We start from the raw sequence: 16,704 nt of genomic DNA on the forward strand, positions 1-16,704 counted from the left end.
AATTTGAGCCTAATATTAACCCACTGCACTGATCAATGCAGAATTAGAGACATATTTAGCCAAGCTGAAGAAAGCCCACTGGCTTCAGTTTGGCCAATGGCTTCTCTCACATCCCAAAGCCAGCTAACCATGCAGTGACAGAAGGTGACAAACAGGTGTACAGTGTTGGCAATGAAGCCTTAACCACCTTAGTCCTAGTTTTGGGAGAAACAGATGAATTGGTTTCTCTTCTTTCCCCCCCTCCACCTAACATGGACAGTCCTGTCATGCTGGTTGTAGCTCTCCAGCTAAGTGGGGTTTGCCAGGCCAAGACCGGGCTGGGAAGCTGCCAAGAAAAACTGAGGTGTGCTGCAGTGACTCAGTACTGAATCACTGCTCTTATCTCTGGGAGCTGTTGCGCTTAGCTAGACTGTTAGCTGCCTCTCCCAGCCTCCAGGAGCTGCTCTCTCTGTTCTGCTGTTGAAGGAGACCTCCAGTGACTCCTCCTTTAGCACTCACCTGGCATGATCTCACCCACTCCAACCTGTCTTGTCTTTGCTCCACAGGCAGTGCGATTAGCCTCCCTTTCTCTGATACACATATCATGCACCCAGGCCTGGGGTAAACAGCAATTCTATGGTTTCTGTGGGACTCTCTTATTTGCTTTGCAGAGAGTAAATGAGTGAGTGACATGTCAGAGAGTCTGTGAAGAATGGCCTTGTGATGGAGCCACTAGACTAGGATTCAGAAGCACTGAGTTCAGTTTCTGCCACTGACCTAGAACAAGTCACCTCACCTCTCTGTGTCTCAGGTCACCATCTGTAAAGTGGGAGTAAACATTCTTCCTTTGTCTGTCTTGTTTAGTTACTCTGGGCTGATACAGCACTAAGCTCAACACTGGCCAAGCTCTGTAGGGGCTACTGTAATTATTCCTGGGGAAATTCTGCACCACTGCGTGCGCATAATTCATTTGCTGTACATACTTCTTGTGTGTGTGTGTGCAGAAAATAGCTTCTGCTGGAAAGTTGCAGTTCTGCCTTTTGCCCACCAGAAGGCACTGTGCCTTCTTCACAGCACCTATAGGGCCAGGTCAGGAGACAGGGGATATGAGGAGACAGGGAGCGTGGGGCTGCAGGGGCTGGGTCACAGAGAGGCACTCATAAGGGCTAGTGGGGGAGTACACACTGGGGCAGGGGCTAAATGGGAGTGGAGGTGCAGAGCCACATGGGGATGGGAGATGGCTGAGTGGGGGCACAGAGACACATGGGAACAGGGGGAGGGAGTGCAGGGCCACATGGGAATGGTGGGGGGTGGCTGTCTGAGTGAGGGTGGAGGGATACATGGATGCCACAAGTGGGTGCAAGGACACATGAGGACGGGGCAGTTGTGCCTGACTGAATAGGAGAGGCTAGGGGTCATCCAGGGTCTGCATGGGGGAAGCTCTTTAACAATTCCTCCCTGCCCCTGCCCCTCTCCCTAAAAAACCCGTATTCCATACTTTTCCCACCCATACTCAACAACCCTCTAAGTTTAAACCCAGGCTACGTTCCAACGATTACTTCCCTCTCCCTCAGTTCCTCTATTACCCCCGTCTCCACCAAGCCTTTGCACTGCTTATGAGGGGTATGGGAAATACAGTTCTGTGTTGTAGTTGAAATGAATTGTTACCAAGAGTTCTGTATTAATATGCTTATCAAGGAATCTATTTGTCAAAAAATATTTCCTGAAAATTTTATGTTGTCTGTATTGTTACAGACATACTTGCTGACAAGTATTTTGGAATAAAGTACCAAAATAATTGAAATTGGTGTGATTATATTGTGCTATTTGGACAAATAAAGTATGCAGAATTTTAATTTCTTGGGGCAGAATGTTTAATTTTTTGGTGCAGAAATCCCCAGGAGGTATGTAATATACCTAAGAACTGGAAATAGAGTGAATGAGGGGCTACTTAGGAAAGTATTTGGGAGGAGCAACTAGGGCACGGGGCAGGCAGGAGAAGGAGGGGTGACACAATGAGAGGCTGGAAGTTGGGGCTGAACAACACAAAGAAGGGGCAAGAGAGAGAGAGCACACACGGTGCAGGGAGAGGAATGGGAAAGGGAAGAAAAAAGGTCGACTGAAAAGATTCCCTGGAGAAGAAGCCGAGCAGTGTGGCGGAAGAGGAGCAGCAGAGACAGCAGAAGCAGAGGGGATCTCACTCCATTGCAAGATTATTAGAAAAGTGAATGTCAAATATTACATATAAAATCCATACACCATCCAACGTGATGTAAGCGACAGAAACAGAGTGTTATATGTGTACAAATGCTGGGTGAGAAATACCTTGCGCTTGGCGACAAGTTAATAAAAAGCACCACCATCCCCAACTGAAATGCCTGACACTTACAAGCACCAGCAGACACTGCTCTCTATAATCCTATTAAGTTTGGAATTGGAGACTGAGAACTCAACAGAGTTGAGGGAAACCCCAGCAGAGGCAGGGAGATTTCTCCAACCTACCCTGCTAAGCATGACATATCTGTGTCTTGCGAACGGAAGTTTTCTCTTCCCTTTAGAAAACACCAGATTGCATCATGTCACAAGTATTTCCAGAAGCACGTGCTAGAGCAAGAGAGCCTCCAGCTGCCTTGCAACAATTTTCCCCAGATTACTGAAGATCTCCTATTTTGTTCAAAGAGAGATTGTTCAACCTGCCAGGCCAAAGCAACCAAGTGTCTCCAGAGACTTTAAAGAGAGAGTCCTATGAAAGCGTCCTGCCTTTCATAACACAGTTCAGTGCTAAATGAAAGTCACAAAAAGCACCAGAAAAACTACTGTAGGCAATAGCCCTGAAATGGCCAGAGTAGAGTGACCAGACAGCAAGTGTGAAAAATTGGGATGGGGTGGGGGGGTAATAGGAGCCCATATTTTAAAAAAGCCCCAAATATCGGGACTGTCCCTATAAAATTGGGACATCTGGTCACCTTACCAGAGAGATCGAATAATGGGCACTTTTCTCTCTCTAATTTCTGTTGATGCAGTCCTTAAAGCCCTAAAAGTCAATACATTTTGCTTAGTGTAAGGACCATAGTATCTGATTTTACAAATGCACAGTGAGCCTGGCTTTAGAAATGTACCTGTTAATGAGGAATTGTGAAAATTGGCTCATGTGTGCAGAGGGAGGCAGCCACAAACTTATGCAGAATTCAAGGGCTTTTTTTTTTTTAACATAAATGCACATTACTGGCCCTTATGGTCACAAAGACATTCTAATGTGAACTGAGTGTAAATGAGTGGTTTCTTGAGTCTGTAAACAGCTGGTTCCCATGCTTCTGCTGCTATTCACAGATCTGCCAAGCAACAGAAGAGTGTAACTAATATAAATGATCAATTTTGTTGCCGCTACTCGAAATCCTGGGGAGGGAAGTGGAGAGAGATGCTAGTTTCATGTTGCTTCTGTTGCTTCTTGAGAAATCGCTGAGCAGCAGCAAAGTGGAACACTGGAGTAATTCTACCCTGCACTAGCCTGCCACAGATTAACTGTCCTCGAAGACTCTGCTGACATGCATCAACTGTCCCTTAGTGTGCTTTGATTAGTCCCATTTCAAAGAGGACTAGATCAACCCACACTAAAGAACCGTTGATCCATGTCAGCAGTGTCCACGTGAACAGTAAGTCTGTGGCAAGCCAGCACAGAGTGGATTCACACTCTAGTTTTCTGCAAACTAAAAGTTCGTTTAGACAAGCCCTAAGTGCTTCACAGACTCAAACACAAACCCCCTGACCCTGGGAGGGAATTCTGATTTCTAATACAGTGTGATATGACAAGTAGACATCCGCTTCACCCAAACCTGTATCAGCCCAAGGGCTAGGAAGAGAAACGGAAGCTATCAGGCTAATAGCGAGCAGCCCCAGCCTTCCAATGGATGATGGAAATTAGCTACAGGAACGATTTGCTAGGAACAACAACAACAAAACACCTTACACTTGCTGCTCTATAGAAATTCTACCCCCCACCCTGCCCACCATTCCTTTCCCTCTGCCCCCTCCCTTCCCTCAGCCTCTCCCCACCCCCTCTCCTTTCCCACTGCCCTTTTGTCCCCCTTATATCCTCCCTTTCCTCTGCCCACTCAGCTTCCCTTCCTACCCATCCTTTCCCTCTGCTCCCTCAGCCTCCTGACACCCTCTCTCCTTTCCCTCTGCCCCCCAGCTTCCCTTCCTACCCATCCTTTCCCTCTGCTCCCTCAGCCTCCCGTCACCCCCTCTCCTTTCCCTCTGCCCCCCCAGCTTCCCTTCCTACCCATCCTTTCACTCTGCCCCCCCAGCTTCCCTTCCTACCCATCCTTTCCCTCTGCTCCCTCAGCCTCCTGACACCCCCTCTCCTTTCCCTCTGCCCCCCCAGCTTCCCTTCCTACCCATCCTTTCACTCTGCCCCCCCAGCTTCCCTTCCTACCCATCCTTTTCCTCTGCTCCCTCAGCCTCCTGACACCCCCTCTCCTTTCCCTCTGCCCCCCCCCGCTTCCCTTCCTACCCATCGTTTCCCTCTGCTCTCTCGGCCTCCCCTCCCATCCCTCTGCCCTTTTGGCTGCCCTCATTCCCTCTCCCTTCCCCCTCTCCTTTCCCTCTGCCCTTTCCCTTCCCTTGGCATCCCCTCCCACCATCCCTTCCCTCTGCCCTCTTTGATGCTCCTTTGTTACCCCTACCATGCCTCCCTTTTCTTTGCCTCCTCAGCTTCCCTTTGCACCTCATCCCTTCCCTCTCCAACTCCTCTGTCCTTCCTCTCTGACCCTTCCCACCCACTCCCCTCCTTTCCCTCAGCACCCTCTTCTTCCTTATAGCAGTTCCCCTGTAGGATCAATGGAGGATACAAACTCTGAGCTGAGTCTCAGGTGCATGAGATCTCCTCGGAGGTGCCCCACTTGGAAGCAAGTCAAAGAAACAGTTTACCTGCACATGCATCTCCTCCTTTCAGCATAATCTTTAGGGAGCCACTCTGGCCAACGAGTGGGGGTGGGACAGAGCAGGCAGAGGGGCAGATGCTTAGTCTGGTCCAGGCTGCACCCACAGGTTCACTGCTATTTCCAGATGTGTTTAGGATCCCATTACTTAGCACAGTCCCATTCGGAGACCGAGTCTTGTTGCTTTTGTTCCCAAGGTGAGAACCACAGGCTGTGAACTCCAACTGGGCTGTTCTTCTCCGCAGTAAAAACAAAGGCCGGTGACTTTCACTTTTCCTTTAGGCAGCATTCTCCAAAAATATAGGTGGGGGAGGGAAGAGCGAGCTGCGGCTGGGGAAAGTGAAAGTGAGGAGGAGGGAGGTGGAGCAATGGCCTAGGATCTAATCCAACCTGGTACACAGAATGTTCCCAGGGATTATTATACTTCACAATGTTCAGACTCGGAGACAGGCAGAATGGGCAGGGGAGGAGAGAAAAGAACCTCAAAGCATGTCAGAGGGACAGGATAGGAGGAACTCAAATTCTGTGGGGGTAGAAGACAGTATAATTAGAGTTTCAGGTTTGGTAATGGGAGAAAATCCCTGCTACTAAGTCAGAGAAATGTTTTCTTGATGGGTTGCATAAAGCCTTTGACCTTATTGATTACCGTGCACAGTGGCCTGGTTTTGATGCAATTTTGATATCTCTAAGTTTCCTGTCCTCATGACTGGCTCTCATTTCCCGCCTGGGAAACTCAGCCTGACTCTCTTTTCCCTTTCTATGTAGAAAGTGCAGAGAGATTTTACAAGCATCTCCACCCAATAATTAAAATTCTTATTGTCCTTATTAATAACCCTAAATAATATCTTTCTGCCACACTACTTGGTTCATTTACAGTTGACACACAAACGTTACTGAAAGCAACTGCACAGAAATTTTTTTTTTTTTTAAGGGACGTGCATGTTAAACTCTAATCTGATGCCCCCAGCTGGCTGGGAGCACCTGAAAATTAGGGATCAAAAAGTTGCGTACAGAAATGTGGTCTATGGGAAGAGTTAAAAAGGAAGAAGGCATAAAACGGAAGAGGATAGGGAGCAGTTGAGAGAGACAAGCAGGGAGTGAGAAGTACGTCTTGAAGTGGACAGGGCCAAAAAATAAAACAGACCTCCCAGGGGGTCCCAGAGATCTGGAACAGGAGAACCAAAGGCCCTTTACATCCAGTGGGTCTGGTCTAATGTGCAACCCCACAAGCAAGCATCGCTGGAGTCAGAGCCATCTCTTCAGGAGGTCACAAGAGGTGTTTGAAGCTCAAAGACTGACTTGGGCATTAGACAGCACCCAATGAGAGATCTGGGGAAAGGGAAACCTTGAACTACATAAAATAAGTAACAACAACCACCACCACCACCACCACCACCTATAATAGTCTATGCACGTGTAACCCTTCTGCCCGTCTGAGTTGGCAGCAACAAGGGCCGGGTTCAGTATCTAGGGGTTCCATTTCCATAACGCAATGCAAAGCCAGCTCGAGCCCCCACCCAGTGACCTGGGACAATTACATACCATCCCCCCAGGCGCCTCTATGAAGCAATACTTCCCCTCTTCCAAGCACGGAGTTTGGGTGTAGCAAAGTCCTTTTAATAAAGGAGGGAAACAATGAGGCATTATGTTGGGGAAACACCACAAACAGGATTCATAATACAAACCATGAGCAAAAGACCCAACCCCAAGTAAGTATCCTTTTCCCCTCAGGGTCTTAAGTCCAACAATCCAAAGTCTCTGTCCCTGGTCAGTGCAGCCCCAGAGTTCAAAAGTTTATCTGCAGAGTCTCACCCCTCCTCACACTCTCCCTAGCCTGGGCGGAAATGGGGAGGAGAAGGGGCACGTAGGGTGTTAAGGAACACCTTACATGGTTGGAGGTCCACCGCCCTGCCCCTCTGTGGGGCTCTGCAGCAGCCTTCACCATGAGCCACTCCACTCCACCAGCCATCCCGTGAGCCGCTCCAGCCATCCCACGAACTGCTCCGCTCCGCCCTGCCCCGCTTCACTCCACTCACCATCTCATGGGCTGCTCCAACCATCCCACAAACTGCTCCGCTTTGCCAGCCACTTAGCAATATATCTTCAGGCTCCCGCACTAGTTAACACAACACTCAGTGATCTCAGCTCTTCGTAATTTTAGCACTCTAGTGATTTCAGCTCATAGTAGGGGAGCCCCAGTGCTGGTGGCAATTACAGACCGGTAAGTCTAACATCGATACCGGGCAAATTAGTTGAAACAATAGTTAAGAATAAAATTGTCATACACATAGAAAAACAAACTGTTGAGCAATAGTCAACATGGTTTCTGTAAAGGGAAATCGTGTCTTACTAATCTATTAGAGTTCTTTGAAGGGGTCAACAACTTGAAAGGGGGATCCAGTGGAACTAGTGTACTAAGATTTTCAGAAAGCTTTTGACAAGGTCCCTCACAAGGCTCTTACGTAAATTAAGCTGTCATGGAAAAAGGGAAGGTCCTTCTAGGAACTGAGAAACTGGTTAAAAACAGGGAACAAAGGGTAGTAATCAGGACAGCGAGGGTTTCTGGCGCCCCGAGGCGCCGGCACTTTCCTGCCCCGCGTGGGCTTACGCTTTGGTGGAGCTGCCGCAGGCATTTCCCGCAGAGGGCCGCGTTGTCAGGCTCTGGTGGAGCGCCCGCACGGTGTTCATGCGGCAGGTCACCCGAGCGCGGGAACCAGCGGACGTCTGCAAGAATGCCTGCGGAGTCCATGACGCGAGACAGCAACCTCCAAATGCTGGGCCAGCTCCACAATGAGCCGCCTGCTGCCCCTGGAAGCAAAATGCCGTCCCCCCCATAATGCTGTGTCCTAGGCGATCTGCTAAAAGTAACCTACTTAAAAATGAAAAAGCGCCAGACCTGGTAGAATTAATGGTAAATTCTCAGAAGGAGAGGGGTAACTAGTGGTGTTCCCAGTGGTCAGTCTAGGACCATAATCCTTTAATTTATTCATAAATGATCTGAAAAAAGGGGTAAATAGTTGAGGTGGCAAAGTTTGCAGATGATATAAACGATCGAAGAGAGTTAGACCAAAGCAGGTGTGAGAATTCAAAAGCAATCTCACAAAATAAGTGATTGGCAACACAAATGCAAATAGAAATTTATGTGGATTAAAGTAAGTAATGCACTGAAAAAAATAACACCAACTATATACTAAATGATGGGGGCTAATTTAGCACACAGTCAGGAAAAAAGATCTTGGCGTCATGAGTGGATAGTTCTCTGAAGATGGCCTAGAGTGTGCAGAGGCATAAAAAACGAACAGCGACGATGCTTAGGAATCATTCAAAAGGGATAGAGAATAAGACAGAGAATATTTATTGCTCTATATAAATCATAGTATGCCAATCTGAATACTGTTAAGTGTGGTCATCCTCATCATCAAAAAAGATAATTCGTAGCATAGAAAAGTTCTCAAAAAGGGCAACAAAATGATTAGGGTTTTGGGAGAGGGTCCCATAGAGGAGAGATTAAAGAGGGTCAGGCTCTTCAGTTGGAAAAGAGGAGACTAAGGGGGGATAGAATAGAGGTATATAAAATCATGAGTGATGTACGAGAAATGTGGTATAAGGAAAAGTTATTTACTTATTCCATAATACAAGACTAGGGCGTCACCAAATAAGAATTAATAGGAGCAGGTTTAAAACAAATAAAAGGAGTTCTTTCACACACAGTGCACAGTCGTTGTGGAACTCCTTACGCAGGAAGGTTTGACGCGGAGGCTGGACTATAACAATGTTTAAAAGGAACTGATAAATTCATGTGGCTTAAGCCCATAAAGCTATTAGCAGGAAGGGTAGAATGGTGTATTAGCTCTGTCACAGAGGATGGAGAGGATGGAGAGACAGTATCATTGATCATGCCTGTACTTCACTCCCTCAGGACCTAGCATTGGCCACTGTCAGTAGACAATACTGGGCCTAGATAGACTTTGTTGACTGGTACAGCATTCTTATATGTTTATGTGCACATTAGCCCAAGCAAATTCAGCAAGCACCTGAATATTGGTGTTTCAGGCCCTCAAAAGGGACCCATCTGCTCAGGTACAAAATACCCCCCACCCTCTCTCCCTTTACTGGTTTTTGGAGCCCATGTCCTTGTTAGTAGTGTACTTAGTTGATGGGGAGTCCTCTGTCATAAAACAGTTCCACTGGCCTTGATTCACATAAATCAGGGAACAACACTTTAGTCTTCCTTCCCAATAACGGCAAACTGGGATCCACAGCACCAAAGTTGAACCATGGGTGGCTGTGGGCTCTATGTCTTAGGTGGGGTGGGTGGCCTATGCAAGTCCAGGCTGAAGTTCTTTTCCACACTACCAACAATTCACCCCAGATGTCAGAGTGGAGCTCATCTGATCGCTTACACACCGCACAGATATATACAATAATTCTTTATTAGAGGGATATATTTGTTAAGTATACTTAGTTAGTAAATTATATGCGTGTTGTGTGTATATATATATATATATATAGTGACAAAGTTCCTCCTCTACTGGTGGGTCCGCGCTTATTGGCCGGATTTTGTTCACCTCAGCGATCTTCCCCCTCTTAGTGGAATCCCAACAGTTTGGCTCAGCTCCTCCTGTGTCGTCGGAGTTGGGAGTTGGGGGGAACCGGGCCCACTCTACTCTGGGTTCCAGCCCCGGCCCTGTGGATCGGCAGCTGTCTATAAGGCTCCTGTAACACTGCATGAACAGCTACAGACTCCCAGGGCTAATTTCCCTGACCTCCTCAAACACCTTCTTATCCTCACCAAAGGACCTTCTCCTGGTGTCTGATTCAACGCTTGTTCCCTCAATGTACAGCAGTAACACTCTCTCACTCTCAGCTCCTTCTTCTTGCTACGCCAGCTCCTCACAACTGCCTTCTCCTCTGGCTCCTCCCTTGCCGACTGGAGTGAGCTCCTTTTAAACACCAGGTGCTCTGATTATGCCTGCCTTGGCTTGGCTGCAGGTGTTCTAATTAAAGTAGCTATCTCTACTGCCTTCTAGAAAGGTCTTAATTGGCTCCAGGTGCCTTGATTAACCTGGAGCAACTGCCATTTGGTTACCAGAGTACTAGGGATTTGTTTAGCCTGGGGCTAACATACCTGTTCCTCAGTACTTTACTGTAGCCATCTGGCCTTGCCCCATCACAATATTCAAACTGTTATAATTTTTTACTTATACATATTCTTCTATTCAATGTTGTCAGAGGTAGGTGGAACCCAGTTCTGTTTATTCCAGTTTAAATAAAGTCCCGTTTATATTATTTTTTGACAACCAATTTTATTAACTTGGCTACCATTAAATAATCTTTTATCACAGTGTAACACTCCCCCCAGCTCTCACATGCTAGGTAAATTACACCAGCTCCATGACAGACCATTACTAAAGCTTGGTTGGTGGTTTTAGGACAGGGTGGCCCTTGGATGTATTTCAAATGATAACACAATAACCTTCCTCTGAGATGTCTGTTTACACCTATATAAAGCGATGGCCTAACCCTAACTCTGGGGAAAGAGCGTGGAAGAAAATGATTCCTACAAAGGGTGAAGCCTGGTTAGAAGTGAAGCTAGTAGGCAACAATGATGAAATGAGCTCTGTGGAGCTGCAATCTACTGGTGATTGCTGTGAATATTCTGGTTCCACCCCACAAGTTACGTCGTCCAATTATATTTCCTAAAACCAAGCTTTCTTTACTTGTAAACTTGATTAACACAGTTACACAAGTTCCCATCTAAAGAATAACTATCTTTCAGGCAAGAGCAGGAGGCTCTATACATGGCTGAAATCTGCACAATGTCATTCAGCTGCAGATAGTAACTCGGTATGATGCAGAAGCCCTTAGGCAACATTGTAAAACATATTTAGGATCCTGGGTGTGCCACCAAAAGGACTTAATTCCTATCCAAGCCATGTAAATGCCAGATTTCCCATATTACTTTCAGTTTTACAGTGAAAGAGACACAAACCCCACACTAAAGAGACAATTAATTAAAAAATAAAAATAAATCTACTTGGAGCTTGTCCCTGTTGGGTGCTCCTGGAAGCACTCCTGGAAGATACTTGTAGTACAGACATCATGTGCTAAATAAGTCTCATGCCTTAAAAGTGGATTTTTCTACCCTGAGCTGCAATTGTAAGAATAAGGAAAGACACTATCTGAATCCTGGTGGCTTAGAGAACAATGTTAAGAGCCTTGAGATTGTTCATGGTTCAGGACGGTTAATGAGTAAGTCAGAAGGAAATGAATTAAGTCCATCTCAGGGTCAAGAACCATTCTGCACTTCCAGATGGAAGCAATTAAGATCCCTTAAGAAATCAAACTGTTCAAAACTGCAGGACGAGAGAGAAAGAGACCATCTCCCTTACTCGCTGATATCACTGACTTAAGTTGGGAATGTCTGAAAAAAGAAAACTGGTACTTTAGGCAATAACCCAGCCTTCTCCTGTGCAAACTGCACACTTAGTAGCGTTTTGTTTAACTTCTCCTGTACTGCTTCAGGCAGCACAGTGCCATTACCAGGGGAGTTCATTTAATGACTAGATGATTTAAAACCATTTTATTTAATCTGAGGGATTAGTCAGTCAGTCAGTCAGTCTGTGTCCCTGGCCACTTTCTGTTAATCAGTCATATTATCTACCTAGTCTCTAAGTAAAGATACTTGAGGAATTAGAGACAATGACAATATTAGCAAACTGAGACTGTGTCTAGCTTTTAGATATGCAGGTAAAGAGATATAAGTGACCGGGCTAAGTATTGTTAGCACATGAGGTCACAGGGATAAGAAAGTGGTTTCCCTGGAGACAAACACATTTATATCTAGGATCTGGCCAACTCAGATGAGCAGGTTTCCTGCTGCTCTCTCTTTCTCGTGGGCTGTCATATCTTCACCTGGATTTTCAGAATGCCACTCACTGGTCTTATATTGAGGAATTACACACAATTCAAAGCAATAAGACAGTTCTCAGCAGGTAAGCTGATGTACTGAGACCAACCACATCACTTTCCCAAAACATGGCTTTTTTTTTCTGGGCCAGAACACAATGCTACAAGTCACAACTACGGCCCATTCAGGCAGCTCTTACAACAGCATGGCTCTTGGGTCAAAGCTCTCACACTTTGCCTGCAGCAGCTGCTCGTAACTACTGTAGACTCCCTTTTTAAAATAAATGTTGCTATTTTGCTGTATACAGTTTCCCAACCAACAGATGTATCCAGTACAAATACAGAGAGCAGAGCAGGGTCAGGATATAAACATTGAAACCACAGAATAAAATCCAAGAGGAAAAATGTTTTAAAAAATAAATCCAAAAAGCTATTTAAGGACTGTAAATCATTAGCAGGCTAAGTAAGAAGGGAGGATGCTCTTTGGATAAGGTAGTAGACAAGGGATAATATTTTCAATAGCACTTACATGACCTAGGAGCCTAAGGCCAATTTTCAAAAATGACTAGGGACCTAAGTCTCAATGAGACTTCTGAAAATCTCAATGAAACTTCTGTGAGGCTGCAAAAGTCTACATCATTTTCGAAAATGGAACAAGGCCTAGATTAACATTCTACTTTTTCAGAAGAAAGATCTCATAGTCTGAGTATCAGAGGCATAGCCGTGTTAGTCTGGATCTGTAAAAGCAACAAAGAGAACTGTGGCACCTTATTGACTAACAGACGTATTGGAGCATGAGCTTTCATGCATGCATCTGACAAAGCGGGTATTCACCCACGAAAGCTCATGCTCCAATACGTCTGTTAGTCTATAAAGGTGCCACAGGACTCTGCTGTCTCTCATAGTCTGAGTTGCTTACATGAACTAAATTCTTGAAGAGATTTTGCTTAAAGATAGCAGGAATCTCACGATAACACACGACGGGCCTTGATTTGGCCTCAGACTGAACTCTAACCAGAATTTAATTTGGATACAAACCACTGGAGATTCTGGCTCTAGTTCACTAGGATCCTGGCCCATGACTAGGGCTTCTAGCCATTGATGGTAACACAAGTAATAATCAGAGGGGTAGCCGTGTTAGTCTGGATCTGTAAAAGCAACAGAGAATCCTTTGGCACCTGCGCCTGACGAAGTGGGTATTCACCCACGAAAGCTCACGCTCCAAAACGTCTGTTAGTCTATAAGGTGCCAAAGGATTCTCTGCTGCTTTTACAAGCAATAATGATACTTCAAACCTAAACAGGAGTTTACCAAACTTAACTATCACCAATAAATTTCTTAGGCAAATATGGTAACCATGTTTAAAAATTATCTGCTGATTTAATACTTTGGAGAGAAGAAAATTTAAGTGTGGTGTGACTGTAGTAGGATCAAAAAAGTAGGGTCCAGAGACACAAACAGTGGTAAACCAGAAGAAAAGAAAAAGTATGATCCACTTGGTTTCTAGCAACAGACTAAGAATTCAGACTTTGGGATTTAAAGAAAACAAAAAGATAAATCCATTAACCACCACACTCTATGGGGCAAAATAATGAATAACTGTTTAGTCCAAACTCATTCAGATTAGTTTAAACATACAGCATCTAAGCACACACCTGCTAGCCAACTCTAGTTTAAATATTATAGAACCCAAATCTGACATCTCTTTAAAACATTGAATCTAATGGTGAATAAATCTAGTATTTTGATGTCTTTTTCCTCTCTGGGAAAAGTTTGTTCAGTTTCCACGTGTCTTCAGTTTTTGGCCTCTCTACTAGATTAACAATAGAGATGTCAATTGTAATAGTGGTGTTCTTTTCCTCAATGGTGAAGACACCATTTATCTATTAGGAACTGCTCGGATACTTTTTCCAGGTAGCAGCCACCTAACAGCCATCAGATTGCAGCTTCTGGTCATATACCAAGCTGGGCCAAATGGGAAGTGATGATATAGGTGAAAGTGTATGCTATTTAGTGGTGCTGGAACAATTTGTATAGTAGGGGTGCTGAGAGCCATTGAACCAAATTGTAAACCCTGTGTATGATGGAAACCACTTCAAACCCTGGAATGTGGCAGCACCTCTAGTTCTAGCACCTATGATGCTATTCCCAGTTTCCTGACTTCTCCTAGTCTCCTCTACTATATGAAAGACAACAACAAAAGCTAACCTTGCTTCTGGTAGTTATTTCTGCTTTTCAAGAATGGTACAATATAATACAGCATGAATCACAAAGACAAATGATGGGGATCTTGGCCATTCAGTGGAACAACTTGCATGACATCTATTTCAGGCTGTGCAAGAAACAACTCATCTAGTTTTGACCTGTACGCCAGTAGCTCTCAGCCTTTCCAGACTCCTGTACCTCTTTCAGGAGTCTGATTTGTCTTGGGTACCCCCAAGTTTCACCTCACTTAAAAACTACTTGCTTACAAAATCAGACCTAGAAATACAAAAAACTGTCACAGCACACTATACTGAAAAATTGCTTACTTTCTCATTTTTACCATATCATTATAAATCAATTGAAATATAAATAGTGTACTTACATTTCAGCGTATAGTATAAACAAGTCATTATCAGTATGCAATTTTAGGTTGTACTGACTTTGCTTGTGCTTTTTATGTAGCCTGCTGTAAAACTAGACCAATATTTAGAGGAGTTGACCTACCCCCTGGAAGACTCCTGTGTGCTCCTGGTTGAGAACTATTGTCATAGGCTATGACAGCAGCAGTTCAGAAAGACTTTGTATAATGCATCTCAGAGCAAGATTCTCAGGAGATCTGTGGCATTTGTAAGCATATTAGAATTACTGATGCTCTTGCTGCAAATGGCAATAGCAAAGGCCTAATGGGCAAGCATCCGTTCAGGAACCTAGCAATGGGAATGGGTAATAAAGGGGGTTGGGAAGGGTATGTGCAGGAGACAAAAAGCAAGAGAGTCAGGTGATGCGAGATACAGATTTATCAATTCTAAAGAGCCATTTATGTCGCACTATAGAGTTACATGGTCTGATTCTCAAAAGGTGCTGAGCACTTGCCCCCCTCATTGACTTAAATGGGATTTCTGGCTGCTCAGAACCTCTAGAAATGAGGCCAACAGATGTGCTCATGTACACTGGCATATGTGAACCTTGAGTAAAATTCTTAATCATTTATTGGGTGCTATATGTAGAATGTCTGAATGGATGAGTTAGACATCCGCAACTGCTGTTACAGACACAGTGAGCTGAGTGAATGCTGCCATCTGTTGATGGACAATATACTGACCGGACGCTCTAGCAAGAAACTTCCCTCCTCTTTTGGGGTTTGTCTGCATTTTAAGCTCAGGGTATAATTTGCAGTGTGAGCAGATTAAACAGAGTGCAGTCCCGGTGGCACAAGGAGCTAGCTGCCCAGAGGACACACCTTTCTGAGACACAAGGCATGTACTTGCAGTGACAAGTCCCTCCCACTTCTCGCACCATCCCGACTACGCTATTTTGAGCTTACTAGCGCCATCACAGCTAGCATGGGTAGGGCTCCTTGACTTGAGAATTACATCCCAGGCTCGAAGCATAGACATACCCTTGATTAACTAACATCTGTGGAGGAAGGGCTGGTACAGAGTATACCTGGCAAAGTTGAGTTTCTTGCTATTGTAACGCTGACAGAACCCGGTTATTGGTGGGTGGGTGGGATCAAACTTGGGACCACTGAAGCTTAGTGTATGAGCCTCTATTCCATGAGCTAAAACCCACATGGCTCTTAGCCAAGGCTGTAGCAGACCACTCAATCTCTAGATGAGGACAGAGGACCACACCAAGCAGGCATGGGTTACATAATTCCTTTGCATCCCAGTCACCTCTTTGCAAGCCTGCAGCCAGCACTCATTTGGCTGTGGAAACTGACAATGCTCCCCTTGGTGAAGACCTAAGTGTGACATTTGCTTAGAGCAAACTTGACTTGAAATCCGTGAGAAATGGCATGGTCCCATGTGAGATGAAGCATGATAAGGCCTGGAAGATTTGAAAAAGGGAGGAGGGGTAGCCAAAAAGGCATAGGACAGGCCATATTTCATCTGGCTACTGAATAAAGAAAAAAACCATGAAGGCATAAAAAACATCAGGACAACATTTCATATTTGGAGTTCTTTAGAATGATTTTATTCAGAATATTACAAATAATCATATCACAATTTTTACAGGAAAATGCTTTAAGAATCAACTATTTTAAATCAACCTTGTTATACTTAAAGAGTATTTACATTCACAGAAGAAACCACTCTTTGATTTTGAAAATATTTGGCTTTCTATATACAAGGCTCTGGGCATAAGTGGTATCATTAAGTGCCCCAAGATGCATTTGCAAGCAAGGCACTATACTATCTAAGCTGATTTCATGTTGTGATCAAATAATTTCCAGCTGTCCAAGTTTAAGGCCCCAATCCTACAAATAGTAACACAGACAACTTTATTTACAGGAGGAGTCTCATCGAGTGCAATAGGACTACTCCAGTGAGTGAAGCTACTTAAGTGCTTGCTGGCTTAGGGCGTTAGAGAGCAATTTATAATAATGGCTGAGCCACTTGGAGCCAGGACATAAAGGGCACAGGTGGTGTCAAGCCAGGCATCTACCGCACCAACGGCAAGCAGTTTCCAAGACATCTACACCATAGCAGTGGTATTATTATGGATCCTCTGAACAAATGAAAAGCTATTGAAAGAAGATTATTCTCCCAAGTGCATGGTGAGACTATGTAAATTTTAAATGTGCCCTACATTCAAAAGGAAGCACTCAAAAGTGCTGTTTTACATAGCACCACGGAAGGAGTTTGCAAGTGAAAGCACAGGATTGGGG

Source organism: Chelonoidis abingdonii, chromosome 7 (assembly GCF_003597395.2).
Source record: "Chelonoidis abingdonii isolate Lonesome George chromosome 7, CheloAbing_2.0, whole genome shotgun sequence".
Lineage (NCBI taxonomy): Eukaryota > Metazoa > Chordata > Testudines > Testudinidae > Chelonoidis > Chelonoidis abingdonii.